Below are 19,070 nucleotides of genomic sequence, written 5' to 3' on the forward strand. Positions count from 1 at the left end.
TAAATCACACAATATTTTGCAACACATGAACAAGATCAAAACAAGTTCATATTAAATATTGATGTAAGAATATAGGCCAACATTGGGCCTGAATGAACTATGGCTTTAAATTGAGTCTGGATGCTAGCATGAGTGATCACAAGTGGTCACAAACATTTTCTTAATTGCTCCTTGACTATTTATTGCCTTTGGTTAGCTATAGTATCTTATTAAAAGATTTAAATATATCTAAAGTCTTTTAACATAGGATGAGTTTCTTATAAGATGGGGGTCATGCATTTAGATTTCAGCACAGAACCTGGACAGTCTTCATTTTTTTGGATCTTTCTTGCTGTGTGATCTGATTATTTAATGTGGGGATTTTTTCCCCTTTAAAATTGTGGAATCTTGATTGTTCCTTTATTTTTTTGAACATGACACCAATGAAGAAATACTCAGCTAATAGGTCACACAAAATAATTAGTACACTTATTTAAGGCCAGAGAGTAAGCAAAGTAGAGGAGCAGACCACACCAGAACATTCAGCTGAGATTTTAGTTATTCCCTCTTCCTAACCCAGTTTATTAGTACATCTAAAAATACTTGGTACCGACTGAGTGGGGCTGACTATAATTACATCATCAAATCTTATTAATTTTAGGGACCAAAAGCTTAAGGTACCACTGGAGAAGATCAGTAAACTTGAAAAAATAATTGGAAGTATTAAAAATGAGCAAGATAAGGTTTATCAAGCCAAAACTGATCTTCAGAATTGTACACTTCTTACACATAACCTGGCATAACATTGTGTAATTTTACAGTGAAGGTAAAGTGCCTTGGAGAAAAAATTCATGGTCTCCCACCCAGGGTCTGTTATGTTTCAAGGAGGAAGATGAAGGAGCTGATGTTTTACTTTTTACATTTCAACAACATTTGAATACGTCTGAGTTTCCTACCACTGCCACTCCCTTATCTGCCATTTTAAGGATGAAGTCCTGCCAACCTTAAGATGAGGTAATCAGAGCAAAATAGGTAACTAACTAGTCACATGGGTTAGTCATCACAAAGTGCTCTCAGGTCCTACAATTAACCATTCAGACTGAATGATGTCAAACATTTACTCTTGCTGCCATGCTCCTTTGTGTCTGGTAGGTTCATAATAAAAAGTGAGTGCAAGGAAACAGCAGAAAGTATTTTTCTTTTCAATGACTGTGTCTTCATGGTGTACTCTTTAAAAAACACTGAATACATAGGCACTTTCCAGGTAAATTCTACATAATCTTTGATGCTCAGAACTGGTGGCCCAGTAAATCGAAAGTAGTTATTTAAACATTGTTTGTTTCTAAGGTAACCAGGGACTAAACAGAGAATTTTAATGCTGATTAAACATTAGAACACTGGACTGTCTCATTTTTCCAACTGCAATTTGAGTCAGGATTGCCACCTATCCAGGTTTTCTTAGGATCAACTCTTTTTTGAGGTAGCTGTCCCAGGAAATCTCTAAAGATGCTCAGTACACACTGCCAGCTGTCCAATTTTACGGGCTTAAGATCATCCTTGATGTCCTGCGTTTTTTTTGTACCTAAGGAGGTGGCAAACATAATTTGAGTATCTGTCTTCCCTTTACAAATATGACTTAATTTAAGGAACCTGTCTAGCACAATGTGTTTGAGAAGAGTAGGATTTTGCTCTAACTGCCTGTGCTATTTATACTAGAAGAGACAAAATCAGTTAGAACTGAAAAGAAATCATTTGGTTTAAGGACAAAAGGGACCGCCAGATCATCAAGTCTGATCTATATATCACAGGCCACTAAACACCACCCATACCAACCACCAGAATTAGACCAAGGTATTATACCCCTCAGGGAACTAAAATATTGTGTGCCATAGGCACATAACAGGAGGAACCAAGAGGCCACCAAGGCCCCTGCAATAGCAGAGAATTGAGTGAGTGAGATACAGCCAGGTGATCCTATCCAGTGACCCATGCTCTATACTGCAGAGGAAAGCAACACCCCCTCCTCTAAGGTCCCTGCCAGTCTGACCTGAAGGAAAATTCCTTCCTGATTACAAATATTGTGGTCAGTTAGCCCCTGAGCATGTGGACAAGGCCCATCAGCCCAGTTCCACAGAGACAGACTTCTCAGTATCAGCTCAGAACATAGGTGCCGGCTTCCTCCGAGCCTGGGGGCAGGGTGCTCAACCCCCCGCTCCACCACAGACCCAGCCCCCACCTGACCCCTTCCCCCAAATCCTCGCCCCTACCCCCGCCCGCCTCTTTCCATCCCAGTTCCGCCCCCTCCCCACAGCGTGTCCCATCCCTACTCCTCCCCCTCCCTCTCAGAGCCTCCAGCACACCGCAAAACAGTGGGAGGCGTTGGGAGGGAGGGGGAGGTGCTGATTGGCAGGGTGGCAGGAGGCACTTGGGGGGAGGGAGGAACTCACTGCTAGTGGGTGCTAAAGCACCCACTAATTTTTTTCCATGGGTGCTCCAATCCTGGAGTTAGCGCCTATGCTTCAGGGCACTGGCCCACATTCCTTGGTTACCTGAAATGTATATTATTCTGCAGACATGTTAAATACTCTGATTCTTGGGGCAAAACATGGCTAATAGGTTTGCCCTACAATATTTACTGAAGTTACTTGTGAAACAGATATTGTTCACTCATGTATAAATTTTATTTTTTAAAACTCCTACTGAGCCTATGCCATGGGTGACTGCTATTTTAGGAGCAAATAATGGAAGGGACTGAATGATCTTAATTCACCACCTCACATACCCAGTTTATCAATTACCCACAAAGTTTTAAGCAGCTCACTTGACCTCAAATACGTTCTCTAGTGACTGTTCCCCCCCTTCTTTATAAAACTGATGAAAGTGAAAGTTGCTGTTTTTCCTGTTATAGCTGTTTTCTACAGTTTAATTATTTGTTTGTCTGTTTAATTTCCTGTGACATATCATATCGCGTCCAGCCAGTCACATCATAGTTTGTCCCATCACATTACAATATCTAATGCACCTTGACTGATGCACCGCTTAGGGGTTATCAGTCACTAAATTATGTTCTGGTGAAGATTTATTTTGCATTCTGTACTAGTGGGGCCTCTTTCATGTAAAGCATACAAAATGGGGTGTGACTGAAAGGTATGCATGCCAAAAACAGGACAAAGACTGAAATAACCAAAACAGCTTCTGGAGCTACTGAAGAGGTTTTACTCATTGAAAGAGAATGTGTTTGTGCAGAAATAATCCCATAATTCAAAAGGTATGACACCAATTCTACACTATATCCCAGTCACAGATTAATCTATGTCCCAAATCTGTTCAATGTCCTAGTCACATACTTGCTAATTATAAATGATTGGCCAGATTGTGCTCTCAGTAAACCTAGAATTATACTGGTTTAGCTTCACATTTGTGTGAAAGTTTGAAAGCAGAATCTGGCTTCTGCAGTGACCCGTTGAAGTCAGAGTCAAACATCTTAGTTCAACTACCATTACAGTTTAATAAACAATCAGGAAATCCTGGCTTCAAACCCTTGCATCTCCCCAGAGTTATGCAGGTATGACTAAGGCTAGAAGCTGGTGTCCAGTGCCAGACACTATTACACAGCATCTGAGCTTGTGGATGTTGAACTAAATCTGAACCTCTTAAGATCTTCCTGTCACAAATTTATGATCAATCTCAATCTCTGAAATGTCCCTTTATACCATAGGTGCCAAACAGACAGCACTTGGCATAATTCAGCACAGAATTTGGCATAACATGCTGATAGGGGACTCTTATTGTAGTCGCTGTGATGTTACAAACAAATTTCTTCATTGTGGCATATACTATATGTAGTACAATGTAATCTATGCTACATATTCATGTGGGGAGCAAATGTTTGGCTTGCATTGACTTCTGCACCAAAAAGAAGTCTACTCTAACTATGATTTCAGCCCTCCCCAAATTGTTTCCAGGTATTGTAACTAATGCCTCATAACAAAAGTTTCCATTTTTCACATTAAATTATGCAGTGCAGTATGACTGATTCAGGTTGACATGACATATCTCTCAGCTGAAAATGTATACAAAAGAATGCATTTTCATCAAAATCAAATGAAAGCTGCCACACTGTGAGAATTAAGGGAAATAAATAAACCTCTACTCTGAAGAAAGCTTTGAAGATGTTTTTGCTACATACAGTGTTTGTGGGTAATTAGGACTGTGAGTATTACAAAATGCTCCCCTGGCAACTTCAGGAACATCCTATTTCAGATACTTTTGAGCTACTGACATATCTTTTGGAACATACTAAGATTTGATTGAATGTTGTAATACATATAATCAAGTAAAATCTACAGTCTGCAAGTGGAATCTAATATATAGGTCCAGAGAAGAGATTAAAATCGCCTTCCAGGAATCAAGAAATGTTTCATATCTTTTGGCTGAACTTTTGCTGAATCAGGTTAACTTCACCCTTCCTTCCACAAAGCTTGAGCAATGGAGATTTATTCAGAGGTATCTGCTGGACTGGGAGGCCAGAACTTCCTCCTTCCCACTAGTCCTCATGTATGACTTTCACAGTCTCTATTCCAGTTTAGGCCTATTGATTAGGACATGCAAGTGATGCGGACAGACAGAGGGATAGTCTTTAGGTAGCAGGCCATAACTTTTTTCAACTTAACATCAGAGAGGGATGCTATCTGCTCCATCTCCCCATACCAGACATTGAAGTGCGTTCAGTGTGAGGTTAAGGGCTCTGTAACAGAGTGCTAGGTATGAAAGGCTGAGTCAGCATTTTGTTCACAGCAACTCCAATCAGGCAAGGTAGAATGAAGCTGACTATGTAGAGCTGTGCCTAAATTGTGGGTGGGGCAAGGTAGAAAGGCTAAGTAAGTCATTAGCCAGAGACCACAAATAGGCACAGGAAGGCAGTGGAAAGGGAGAAGCAGGCAGTAAAGGGAGAGAGAGATTGATCTCCCTTGCTATTTATAAGAACTGTATATGTTATGAAGGTGGTGGGAATCCATTTGTAAATAAACTGCACAAAGTGTTGGACTAGCACAAGGAGCTCTGAATAGTTTGTAGACTGGAACAGAGGTAGGAGCCAGGAGGCCCTGCTACAGGCTCCTATCATATAGCCCATGACTCAGGTTAGGCTCTTCACTGCTTACCCCTATGATGCAACTCCTCTGCTGAATTCTATCACTCTTCCTCTGCAAAGGGAACAGAAGGCATTAAAGAAGGACCTTAGTCTATTAAGACTTCAGGTTTCTCCTTTCCCCATAGGCCTGAGATCTATCAGCAAAATTCCATGTCTATTATTTCTGGATGCTGGCCGTCTGGACTTTTATCCACACTTGCTGCTGGCCATGAGGGGAGCCTGTGATGTGTGGTTAGTCTCTGCAAAATCTTCCCCTGAGCAAGGCTATTACAGGGTTTAATATTTTCAAAGAGACTTCCACCATCTCTCACATTTGTGTGAATTTCATCCCCAGAACATTAGCACTTAGAGCAGGCTCCCATCTGGCAGGATTGTTAAAGAATTCCTGCAATTTAAGCTAAAATTTTCAAATATTGTGCCTAAAGTTAGGCACCTAAATAAGGAATTTAGCTTTCTGAGCACCAAGTTTAAAAATTGGCTTACCTTTTTTAGGAAAAATGTTGATTATTTAGTTTCTTTTTAATGAACATGGTTTCCTTTTATTCCCTTGACTTTGGTAGCATTAAAATAGTATAAAAGTTCTTTTTTGTCTCATACTGCAGGTGAAAAGGGGAGAATAGCAGAAACGTACTTTGTTTGAACAAAATTCTTGAATGACTTTGACAGGAACACATCCTGGTACAACTGTTCTTAACACACTAAATTTATGTTTTAGGCACCAGTGTTGGAGAAAAGTTCTCCTGCTGAATTGCTCAGTATTTCCTTTTAGTCTGCAGTTGCTTACTTCTTTCCCCAGGAACTATGTTCAAGCAGGCTTGATTTCCCATACCATAGATATAAAGAAGAGATGATGCAGAATGTCAAATTTAATTAGTTAGAATTACAAAAATTGCTTCATTAGGTCATATCTTCATCTCCAGCAGGTATCCCAAAACTGGTCAGAAAATAGTAGCAGTTGGAGGGGAAATATGGTTGATAAGAAATCAGATCAAATCTGGACATGAACAAGTAATATGTTATTGTAAATGAGCAGAATGTCCCAGTATGGGACATGAGTTAAGGGCCATATCTTGATCTCAGTTAAACCATTGAAAATCCACATAAATTTCACTGAATATAATGCAGTAACTCCAGATTTACATCAGATTAAAACAATTTTACCAGAGTATGCAGCTGTTTGATCTCTTTGGTACAAGACAATTATATCAGATTTACTCTGAATCCATTCCAAGAAATCTAAATAACTGAAAAGAGAAATTGGAATGTAACTGAAATCAGAATCTGAGCCTAAATATCTGTCTTAACTGTAAATAAGCAGATATCTGTGGTTATCCTTTCTATGTACTATAAGAAAAAATAAGATTTACTGTGTTGTCAAAGATGTCTCTCCCAATCACTACAATCCAAAATCCATAAAAGAACAATCTCCTGATGTAACCTGAAACAAATAATGGATGCCCCAAAGAACAGCATTATAAAACTCCTTGACGTATCTTGACCCTAAACCAATGGACAATTTAGGCATAACCCATTTACTCAGAATGCAAGGTGGTTGCGTTCCATAGTCTAGTAGCAGAACCTGTTGGAGAGGAAAAAAAACAAACCAGAAGAATTTAGAAGAAAGGGGACCTGCCTCTCTACATTCAGATATTTTAAATTATGACTGTTTCCACATACGGAGTAGGTGTTTCAATTCCCTTAACTGCTACAATAAGTTATCTCACTCTTTTATTTCCTTTTCCCATTTTTTTCAATGATTTGGTCTCAGGCAACCAAAACAAAAAAGAGTCTGCCTGTCCCATTGCCCCAGTCTTGTCACAAATAAAGCTTAATCCTTCTTTCCTCACTTTCTCTGAAAGTTTTCAATCTCATTTTTTTTTAAAGCATTAGAATTACAATACAGTAGGGCCTCCCTCCACCACCACCACACACACAAGAAAGTCTTGCCATATACATGCTACCCTCCTATAGAATTGTCAGTCCTTTGGAGCCATATTTTACATTTACTAAATGCATAGGAACTTTCTGAGATTTTAAAGTATGCAACTACTTGGCCCTCTGATATGTTGTTTTCCTCTGATTTCACCATCCATATCCTAACCACAGACAGGGTTTCCCGAACTTCTTATTTATGGTATTTCAAACTACATCAGTTTCTCTTTGGGTTAAAAAACCCATTCTTTAAACTCAAATATGAATTAAATATATAATTATTAGACATTTTTGCCTTATATCTACAACATGTTACTACTTTCCGTTAACTCAGTAGCGATCTACATTTGTATACTGAACTCATCACCATGCTAGTTGATCTCTTGCAGTATTGACCATATGCTCAGTTAAATACATCTGCGTATTCAGCCACTGAGTCTGCTTAACGCAGAATATGTTTATTACCCTATAGACAGGAAAAACCCTCAGGTTATCATATAATTAATTGCAGCTCAATAAGTTATTTCAGATAATTATGTTGTGCCATTAGCAGATAAAAATTGCATATATGGTATATAATTCTTTTTTCTAATTTTAACTCACTTTAATGCCTTTTTGTGTGTGTGTGTGCAAAAAACCTCAACAGTAATTACAGTATTCCAAATCCAAAAAATCAACAACCCAAACTCCTAAATACACAGTGCCTGCTCTTAAACAGGTTTCTGATGCGTGACATATTGCAAGTTAAACTGGATTCAGGATAATTTTATTACAGAAACTTAAATGCTACTATGAATAATATGCTGGTAAATATAGTGCAGAATCTGTCACAATACAAACCTCATGGCTCCCCAGAACCTCATTGCCTCATGGCTCCCCCTGTTAAACTATTGGTAATTCAAGATGGCGACATAACCACTACATGATGGTGTGAAGTATAAATGGTAGCCAGAAAACACACTAGTGTACAGAACTGTTTTGCTTTCTTTGATTTCCAAAGCCTGGATAACAAGGTGATAAATGGATAGATGCAAAATATAAATAGCAAAGCATACAAAGAAAACCATTTTTATGTAGTTCCCAAGTTTTAATAATCATACCTGCTACTGGAAATATAGGTGAGGATATTTCCCATATATAGAGCTTGATTATTGTCTTATACTTTTATGTTTTTACAGCAATGTTACTCCATTGACTTCAGTGAAGTTATTTTTGATTCATACCAGCATGAAAGGAGAATCAGTCCCAGGCTTTTTATCTTGGTAACACCCATTTAGAGTTAACTGCAGCTATAGTCCTTTGTATATACCCATGCTTTTTCTTTACTGAGAGGAACTCCCACACATAATGCAAATTCCAGGAATGTAGTGGAGAAGGCCATGCCCTTTGCAGCCTTTGCAATAGTTGCAGGAGCTGCTCTTAGTGGAGATAAACCTCAAGTGTTTAAAAAAATTACTTGAAACTGTATATTTTTCTTTTTATTAACTGCCAGGTTTTGTGGGTTGAGTTTAACTTCAGGTACTTTCAAAAGCAGAGCCCAATGTCTGAGGCTGAACCTAAAAATCCTCATAGAAGCTCATATTGGGGAGTTGACACTCTTCCAAATCTAGGACTTTCAGTGCTTTTAAAAGTTTATTTTAATGTATTAAAAATTAATGTTGATAGCTTAACAGTTGGGTTAAAATGTACTCTTCACTATTTTAAGTTTACAATTTTCTTCAAAAACACATAACCTTGTTATAAAAAAAATCTCACTTTTCAATAATGGAAAGACACATTATTAATAATATTATTTTTGACATTATAAAAAGACCTTTTCTCCCAAAGAATCCAAAACACATTATACAATGAGAAACAGAATAAGGCACAGTAAACTTGAGATATAGCTAAAAAACAGCCACCCCCCTATGCACAGCATAATGCACAAGAGTTGGGAGGAACAAAATATTGACCAAGTATGATGGGACAAATCTTTAAGGTTCCTAAAGTTGCCCTGAAATCTTATTTCTTTTTTAGAATTGATGAGAACATAACACATTTTCAATATATGTGTACAGGATACAGGACCTCTCACCCTTTTTCTAGGCCTGATACCTAATGCAAGTAGCTACAGGCTGAAATTATTCTCAGTCCAGTGAAAATGTTAAAAAAGTGAGATCTCAGCATGTTTAAGTTGCTGTAATTTTTGCTAGATTCTATTGTTTTTATGTATATTCTGTTTTTAAGCTACCATTTTAAAAAAAAAGTATACCTGTTTTAACTTTATGAAGGTGTTAACGTACATTGGAAAAGCTATGAACTGCTGCTGTTTTAACTCAAACATACCAAAGACGGTTTCTAGCCAAAAAACCAGACTAAGGCAACAATCTCTTTTTATACACAAAATTCCAATCTAAGTCCACCATGTGTGTGAACATTGAATCCAGTAAGACCTGACTAATTTATTCTTCAGTCTTTGGTTTACCAGGCTGCAGTGTGATGGATAATCTTCTAGAGCATTTTCATCCTAATTCTCTGAATGGGGAGGGAAGGGCAAATTATACATATGCAGTTTTTTGTTGTTGTTGTTGTTGTTGCGGGTAATGAGAGGAGATAGCTTAGTGGGCTAAACAACAGGTTTGAAACAGCTAGTCTCTCTCAAACAATAGAGCTGAATGAGAATTGATATGAATGGAAAATTTGCCTTGGAGAGGTGGCAGGATTGCACCCTCGCTAGCACCAGCAAGGTATGAACTTTCTTCTTTTTACTCTCACTGCTGGGTGAACTACAAAGCCAATACTGTCTATTTAAACACTAACATTATTAAGTGCAAGCTGCACTTTTCTTTATAATGACCCTCCCTCACCACCATAGAATAAATGAAAGGAGAAGGAGATTATGACTCTCTGAGTCATAATCACCCTGATGAGCTGTCCAGGGACAGTGTAGCTATTCACTGCCCCTTACTATGGAGTAGTTCGCATACTGATGATCTTCTAACCCTAAGGGAATAAATTTAAATATATCTGACAGTATGGCATGTACTCAGCTGAGACCACTGCTTTTTATTCATAATGTGTTCCTTTCTCTTTTAAATTGTTCTCATCGCCACTTTTGTTTCCTCCTTCCACTTGTAACCTCCATCAGAATCCTAGACTCTGAGTTCTCTGGAGCATAGACGGCCTTATTTTGTGCTTGTCCAATGGGACCCTGATCTTTGATTGCTGTCTCTAGTAATTACATTAATATAAATTAATAATAATAAATAAGGGAGTGGGAAAAAAGTTTGCTTATATTTAATCACGTTGTATATATTTAGTTATTACATTTAAGTCTACCTACTAAGTATATATATTTGAGTTCATGTTAATCTGAAACCACTATGTGTTAGCTATTTTTATCTATAACAATGCAATATGTATGTGATTAATTAGACACTAAAATTATAAACTGGCCCAAACTAGCACTTTAGTTTCAGTCATTCCCATACTTTGATATGGATCGGTATCTGGATCCAAAATGTACAGCTTAAGCCCATTTCTCATTAAAACATAGACATCAGCCAAAATAAATATGTGATAGATCAGATTTCCTCCATAAATTGAGATTATTATAAAGCACATGAGTAGTGTCATTCTAATTTGTGGATGATTGGATTCTGTCTTTTAAGATGAACATATGGCTTACCATTGTGTATAAATGCTAATAATTTAGAGGCTTCCCTTTAAAGCCAGCCATGGCAGCTGTTTTTCTGGGTGTACCATGTTTCCTAAAATAGCAAGGATGAGACCTTCAACATCTGTGTTTGGAATAAACCAGAATGAGGAGAGAGTCAATAGAGAAAAAAACAAGCTGTAGAAACCTGCCTTCATCTCAGAAATGTTAGCATCTCAGTGAAGCATACCGCAATGAAATCAAGAGGATTAGAGCAATGGAGGCTAAGCTGTGTGTTTACATCAAGCAATGAACTCAATACCTGACCATTTAATTTTCTTGAGAGTGCTTTCTGAAATTCTCCTTAATTCTTCTGAAAATCAAATGTAACTAGGAATATTCTGAATTCTTAGAGGGGAGTTTCTGGGAACTTGGCTTTTGACCATTTCATATGCAGTATTCACACACCTTATTGTGCACTGAAGGAGTTGAATGCTGAATATCAAATCTCAAGTGAGTGTTTCTGTGGAAAATGAGATGGGGGTGGGATATTTGAGGGGGGTAGAAACTTTATTCTGTAAATATCTCAGTACAACAGGGATGAATTTGACCTATCTTGATTCAAAGAAGATATCATATTCTAAGTTTTTAGCTGAACTTCTTAGTTTCCCCCATAAAATCTGTGAATACATCCATTTTACACAGGTAAAATTGATAATCTGCAAACAGAAAGGAGCAATTGTGCTTGTAAATGGGAATTGTGCATACAATTATTCATTTCAATGCACTCAGAACAGAGGCAAAGTCTGCACGCACATTTGAAAGGCTAACTGAAAGCTTGACCAAAATAATATGACATAACAGAATGTGATGTCTTGAAATTCTAGGTGGCACTAAAGTGACATTTTCTGTTACTTTTTCCCTTTTTGAATGTTGACTGCAAAAGCAATTTTGCAGGGACCCTTCATTATAAGCTTGCATTTATCAGGGAAATAATTTGATTTCCAGTATGCTTCTGTTACAGTGGATAATAGTAAGCTGAGAAGAGTAGGAATACATAAAACTTAGATGATATAAGACTGTAAAACTCTTGTTAATTACCCCAACTTGGTGGTGGTGTATTTGACCATGGGAGCTGGTTTTTCTCCTCTGAAAGTGGCGTTTCAGCAATACTGTCCCCAGGTACCCATCTGCCCAATTTCTGCTGATATATTTTTGTCACTTTCCTCAAGGCCTGGCATATATATTTGTGGATCAATGTAAAATGCTGTGAGGCTGATGACTTTTTTGAAGTTTCACTTTGTGGCTGCAAAGGAGTAAGTAATGACAATGACAGTGCATGAAAGTGAAAATAACTGAGACTGGAGTTTTCAGGGAAATTTTGCAGCCAGCCAGCAATGAAAAATAGATGTATTTTAGAAGGGTGTTCTTCTTTTGGATGATTTCCCACTGGCTCTAGACAAAGTAGGAGCTGTAGTGGCAGCACTCCTCTCTGATGTATTCCCTACCTTTATCTTCCTCTCCCTCAGGTCTCGCTCTTCTGGATCCCTCTGCACATTTTTTATTTCTCTTCCTCTTTTCCTCCTGTTCTTGGTTTTCTTTCTTCCACATCACTCTTCTTTTTCTCTTTCCCCAAGCTCCTTCCCTTTCACCTGTCCCTCTTGTCTCCTCACTTTTTTCTTTCTGTCCTTTACTCTCTCTCTCTTTCTTCCTTTTTTTCCTTCTCCACTCCTTAACTTTTCTCTCATTAATTTTACTCTTTTCTCTCTCTCTCTCTGGATCTCTCCCTTTGTTTTACTTTCTTCTTTCCCCTTCCCCTACTTCCTTGATGGCTTCCCTTATCTGGCCCTTCCCCTCACATTTATCAGAAGGAGTCACACCAGGAGAAGGGAGAAAAGATGCTATTCTGCTATGGGAGCAGAGAAGAAGCACCCTGAGTGCCAGCATAGGGAGAGGACAAAGAGAGATCAGGTTTGCCTCTGAAAAGCTCTCTGCTTCCTTGCTTCAGTTTTAGCTTGGAACTGTAGTGTGCATGAGATCCACTTCTTCTTCCTGTAGTTCCTCTTTGCCCCTCTGCTTCTACACCCTTCCCAAATCCCAATCTCATAGAGGCCAATGAGAGACAGCAGGTGAGAGAATTGCTATGCGACAACCTTAGGTGATACTCATTAAAAACAGATTTTAGGGAAAGTGAATGTTCTTGTTCAAGTCAGAAGAAAATGGATTACCAATTTAAAATGTATCATCACTCAAGAAGACTGGTTTCAGAGTAGCAGCCGTGTTAGTCTGTATTCGCAAAAAGAAAAGGAGTACTTGTGGCACCTTAGAGACTAACAAATTTATTAGAGCATAAGCTTTCGTGAGCTACAGCTCACTTCATCGGATGCATTTGGTGGAAAAAACAGAGAATCAATAAAAATAATATCTATCTTGCCCACATCATAAGTCTATCTATCTTACCAGTATTGTAAATAGGATTGTTGGACAACATTCGGATATCATTTGGCTTAGTGGAATCTAACAAATGTTGAAGAGGTCAACATTCAGTAGTTTTCCATGCTTGCCCTTAAATTTGGGATTTTCATTAGAATTATAACCAGTAGGTAGGAAATTTGAGAAAATCTAGCTATGATATTGGCACTATACTGAGAATATCCACTTAGTTATGTGTATTGCTACCAGCTCCATTATGTGTTTTGTCATCCCATCAGATGAAGAAGGGGTAGAAAGTGACTTTCAGATATTGAAAAGTTGTAAATCTTATGATGAATAGCTATCAAATGTTATACTCATAGCAAAAATGGAGAAAATCACCCACTGTGAAGAACCACAGAAACAACCGTGATAATTGCATGCAGTTTTGAGAACAGGCTATTCTTTGAAAACCTTCACATTTTCCCTGACCATGACAATAATTTCTGAATCTCTCTCTCTCTATAAATAAATATATATATCATATTAGTTCAAGCAATATCTGAATTGAATGCCCTCTCTTTTTGAACATTTTAAACCAGATGTCAGTTGTTTCAGATCACTTTAAACATGATCTTTTTTTTTTTACTTCACAACTGTTTTATTGGATTTGTTTTTATGTGTATTTTATTTGTAAAGTTATGGAGAGGCGGTAGCCTTTCTATAGCTAAGGTTTTAAATGGCTTCCATTATAAAGCCCTATTTCAGTACTCCTATCACTTGGGTATGGAAAATTGCCACATTTATTCTGAAAGCTTCAATATCAATAGTGAAGCATCTCTGGGATGACATCAGTATTTGCCACTTTATTCCCATTTCTCCTGTTATCTTTGCAACAATTGTGTATCTCTCTTACAGCTTCAAGGGCTCCAAATGCATTACATACACATAAAGCCTCTTCACTGGCCCTATCTAATCATGCGCTGCAGTCTTGCATTATATTCATTCTTTAGTATTCTATAGCCCAAAATGCCCAACATCACCTTGTATTTCTGTAAGTTACTTTGTAGATCACTAGCACTTCTTCTTCTTGAAATAAATAGTTAACCATTTAAGTTAACAGTTAACTATATGAAGATCCCATGCCAAAACAATTCATTTTTGTAGTGAACGATATTTTACAGATTGATTTCTATGTCAATTAATTTTTGAAAGATTATCTATGGCAGATTATCTTTGATAGGTTGTTGCAGGAAGTGTGTGGTAACAAGAGACTTGATTGAAAAAATGATGGCATCTGTTGCATAAATGGTGAGAGACTGCACCAAGCAAGGTGCAGCAAAAAAGAATACTCGAATAATCTTCATCCTGTGCCTTCAGGCACATGGTTTCTTATCATCCCAAAATAGGAATAAAGAATCAGCTACCTGTCCTCCTTCTAATGCAGTCTTTATTTTATGGAACCCTTCTAAGCATATACCACTTGGTAGGCAAGATAACTACTGTACAGAGTCCATGAGGACTGACAGTAAGTTTTTTTTATAGGCTTCCCATCCAGTAAAGCTGGTTTAGAGATGGAATGATTCTCAAAATGCAAATAACTTGTACATAGATTCACCTCTCTCTCACCCCACTCCCCATCACACCCATGTGCTACTGCAGCATTTGAGTTTAGTTAAAGTGCTCAAGCTATGAGTCACTAGATTGAAACATATGGATCTGGTGACAAAGCATTCTCACCCAAGGGGCTGCAAATCTGGAATTTACTTCCCCTGCTAGTCTGACAGATCCCAGGTTTGTTGACCTTTAGGTCATGTTTCACATCTTTTTTTCCCAGGCACTAGCTAGGGAACAATGTGATTGGATAGGTGGTTTGGGGATTCTTTAGAGGAAGACCCTTTTCTTTTGGTCTGTAAAAAGAGGAATGTCAGTTGTATGTTTCATTAGGTTAGATTTAGTTTTACATGAGCACTAAGACATGTTGATAGGGCATATTTTAATAAAGCTAAAACATAAAATATACAATAATCAAAATGTTGTATTTGTTATAACAATATCTAATATCAGTCTATAGAAAACTTGGAAACTTTGGACTTATTTTATGAAAGTCTGTGTGACTCAGTTTCCCCTGACTGAAGGGCAGTCACGAAGCATGAATAAACTATCAGGAACTAACATTGGTGGGTAGTGAATATATTATTACTAGACAGGTAAAAAAGTCTGTAGCACCACCCCCAAGGAGAATTGCATAGACTGGTTTTGACCAGATTCAAGATGTCAGTAAACAAAAAACTGAGAATTGTATAAAGGGGTCAGCATGATAAAAATGACAGGTCCCCCTCACTGGATCTAAGAACTGCCATGCCACTGTGACCAAGAGGGACAAACTGTGTTAAAGGAGTCCAAAGGATCTTGAAAACTTCCAGGATCTATCTACCTGGTAAACTGTTTATTGTTTTCAAGAGATATTTTTTTCTGTAATAGTTTTATTCTAGATAAATAACTTCCTTTATGAAGGCTGGCTGACTGCTGGTTAATACAGTCATAGTCTCTGGGAGAGAACAGGACATCAAGCACAGAATTGAACTCAGACTAAGGTGATCACAATGTGTTGCAGGAAGAATTGAAGCCTAAATTCCTAATCAGGAGGGAATGCACCCCAAGAAAGGTGATGGCTAGAGGCCTGAGACCTGAGTGGGGTTGTCCTCAAGGAAGTCATGAAGGGGTCAGAAGCACAGTTACCCCAGGCATTGCAGCACTGTCATTGAAGGTAATGCTTACGCCATTGCATGCTGTATATTGGTACATATAATTCATTTAAATTTTCAATAGTTCAAGATATTGGATCTCAGATATATCATTGGCCCTTTGAACAAGCATTTCCTTTTTGGGCACCAGTCTAGCAATTCTAGCTCCTCAGATGAGGTTCTTTTCCAACCTTCCAAATAGTAATAATAATACTTGATGTGTGTTACAACTTTACATCTTCGAAACATTTTTCATAAAATAATGAATCCACCCACCAGCCTGTGATGAGAGTGTAAGGATTATTATCCTCATTTTACCAGTGGAAGTAACAAATACTGTTTCAATAAAGTACTGTTCTGTTTCTAGTTAATGCTACATGCTGTAATGCTGCTTTTCTGTAGTCAATGGTACTCTATCTCTTCCACTTCACTGTGGTCAATCCCTATTTCCAATGAATGGCCATCTCTGTTTTCCAGTGAAAACAGGTGAATCTGCCTGTAACATCATGACTAATAACTCAAGCTAAATATGCCTGGTACATCAGCTGTACTGAGTGTACTGAAAATTTTTCTCTAGAAGATAGAATATTTTAAAATCATGAATAAGATAATCAAGAGCAAATGAATCATTAATTTGTCTCAAAAGTCTAAAATTTTGGTGATGTTTTGCTATGACATTCTGAAAGCCCACTAAATGCAGTCCTATGTCAAATATTTTAATTGTATTTTGGTGGCCAATTTAAGATGAACTAAAAATGAATTGCATGCTATCAAGTTTTGCTGAAAACTGACTTGCTGATACAACTTTATCTAGTTCAGTAACAGATTTGCACAATTGAGTCCATTTTTTATTAATAATTGTCCTATATTTACAGTTGCTGCATTCCTTCCCAGTGATTCCTCCCTCCCTCCTCCCACAAGAGACAACTAGTTGTGAGGGTTGGCAGAAAATAATTCTCTTTCCCTTCTTTTTTTCCAGAAAGGATGAGACTTATACAGATTAATCCATTCTTTCTATCTTGAGTTCAAATTTAGCATTTACCTGCATTCTAGACCAGCTGCAGTATAACTTGGTCTCACTAATATATTTAAAGCAAACTCTTTTGAAATGGGAGCTACTTTAACTCATGTTGTGCTAATCAGCTCAGGTCTGGTTCTTTTAGAAAGAAGGACAAATTATGTCCTAGACATCTCAAATTGAGCACCCCAAATTAGTGGACACATTTTGACTTTAATCTCTCTGTGCCTCTGTTCCTCATTAGTAAAACTGGGGAAATATCACCCCTTCATCTCATAGGAATCTTGTGAACATACATTACTTTTGTGAGGCACTGAGATACTATAGTGATGAGTGCTATAGAAAAGCCACAGAGGAATTTATTGAGGAGTGCTAGTTCTGCTATATTAAGGTTGAGAAGAACTTGCTGTTTAAAGGTTATCTCTTGTAAATGTGCATACACACTCACTTGACATTTGCTATGCCTCCTGGAGGTTTTGGATAATGGCAGTGATCGAAATCAGGGGTCATTTAAATATAGATATAGCCCCCACTGCATATTTTATTTGCCACTACATGTTTACCTACTTACCTCTTCCGTAGGATAATGGGGAAGTATGTGTATAGGAGGTGACCTGTAAGGTTTTCAGGAAATGGGATTTTGATATGATCACTGAAATTATTTAAGGACGTAATGTATTAAATTTGAATCAATAAGTATCAACAGTAGATGCTTTATGGAAAGACAGAACGTCCCTGGAATAATGGTCAAATAATGGTACTCCTGCTCTCTTTTTTGTTTATTTGTTTTTTGATAAGGGAGAAATACGACAATTTGGGACTGCCTGCGCAATTTACGAATTTTGATTTATATTGTTAAGTTGAAAGACTGATATATCATCTGTGCCTATTTATATGTGGATCCACAATTGCTGACATGCCCTGTAGCAGATATGCACCAGAGAGTTAAAATAGAAAGTACTTAGGACTTAATGATCCTATTCAGGCACAAACATATGGGAACAATGGGTGAGCTGCTTCCTTAGAAAACCAGTTTAGCTGACTCCTCTAAAGGGTGGGGAGAAGTAAAAGCAATAAAAATTTACCAGGAGTAGAACAAATGAGTCCTGGTGACTGGGAGGGATTTAAATAAAGAAATGTTCAGGAACATGGGGAATACAGGAAGAGGAAGCATAGGGCAGGAGAGCACAAGGTCACGGAAACTGGATAAGGGTCTCAGTGTGGGACAGAGACCAGCTAGCATTCAACAGCCTGCCTGAGGACAGGACACCCTGCCTACTGGGGCCCAGATGGTTCTCCCAGGATTCATAAGGGAAGGGTAAGATAGAAAGTGAGTGGTATTGTGATTTCAGATATTTATTGTTTTGTATGATCTGTACTTTCCAGTGCTTTGTGTGATTAAGTATAAAAGAACATAATGGTTGACTGCATAAAGTGTTTATGTGTGTGTTGACTGCTTCACAACTACTGCATGCCCCAGAGAGTTAAACTGTAAATTTGAAGCTTCATAGCTTCTTGGAAACGAATGTGTTTAAAGAAAAGGAGTACTTGTGGCACCTTAGAGACTAACAAATTTATTAGAGCATAAGCTTTCGTGAGCTACAGCTCACTTCATCGGTGTTTAAGTAACTGGAGTATATCAGAGGTCAGTGCTAGTCCTAGGGCTTGGGGCAGGTGGGCTGAGAAGCCCCATTTATGAGAAGGGGCTTGTGACTGAGAGTTAGTGTCCAGGAAATGTGCCAGAAAGACCAAAGGAAGAATCAGTTCTGCAGCCTGCTGAGAATCTAGAATCCTAACATACTCCAGGAAAGCCAGAGGCTTGAATTCCCCTTATGACAGTCCTAGTGGGTGGCCGGCAGGGAGCACTCACTTGGATCTGTGATGGAATTTTACAAAATCTAAAATTCTTTTAAATTTTTTTGCCCTCACCCAGAGCTCAAACTATAGCTCTGATCATCCCCAAACTGGCCTCCATTACATGGGATTTATCTCAGCTAGTGCGTGGCAACTCATTGCCCCTTTATAGGACAGGTGGGGAATGATTGGTTATATTAAAGAAGTTATTCAAGATTAAGTTAAGAACGTAGCTGGATCCAAAGAGAATTAAATGTGCATATACAGCAGACCAAGGCTCTGTTGAAACAAGAGGGTTTCCAGAAAAGCAGTTGCCACACTAACTGAATGACTCAAAAGGCC

This window comes from Dermochelys coriacea, chromosome 3, assembly GCF_009764565.3.
Source record: "Dermochelys coriacea isolate rDerCor1 chromosome 3, rDerCor1.pri.v4, whole genome shotgun sequence".
Classification (NCBI taxonomy): domain Eukaryota; kingdom Metazoa; phylum Chordata; order Testudines; family Dermochelyidae; genus Dermochelys; species Dermochelys coriacea.